The sequence below is a fragment of the Odontomachus brunneus genome, unplaced genomic scaffold (assembly GCF_010583005.1).
Source record: "Odontomachus brunneus isolate Ranch 3 - 2012 unplaced genomic scaffold, Obru_v1 Obru_scaffold_321, whole genome shotgun sequence".
Taxonomy (NCBI): Eukaryota; Metazoa; Arthropoda; class Insecta; order Hymenoptera; family Formicidae; genus Odontomachus; species Odontomachus brunneus.
In genome coordinates this window covers 89424-89703 of record NW_022639771.1, presented here as the reverse complement: position 1 = coordinate 89703, position 280 = coordinate 89424, and the positions used below count along the sequence as shown (strand labels likewise).

The following is a 280-nucleotide window of genomic DNA, read 5'->3' as shown; positions in this document are numbered from 1 at the left end:
AAATATAAAATGGAACAGATAGGATGTCAAAAAATTCAAAGCATTCAATACTAATCGTATTTAATACACTTCTTATATGTAACTTTTAAATACATGTAACTTTAGGAACTTTAAGAGTAATAAATAAGCAAATATTTTTTTGAACGCAAAAATAATATGACAACAGTATATATATTTTTACTCCTCCTTTATATATTTATATAGTTAACACAACTTAATAAGAACATTAAAATAATAATAAATTTATTTTTTTATAAACCATAACGCGTTGCGGCCAAGT

General features: G+C 22.1%; 1 protein-coding gene across 1 annotated transcript in view; it reads left to right on the top strand.

The window, feature by feature from the left end:
- The window catches only part of LOC116853435, a 3788-nt gene that overhangs the window by 3060 nt on the left and 448 nt on the right, over positions 1–280 (top strand). The window lies entirely within an intron of this gene.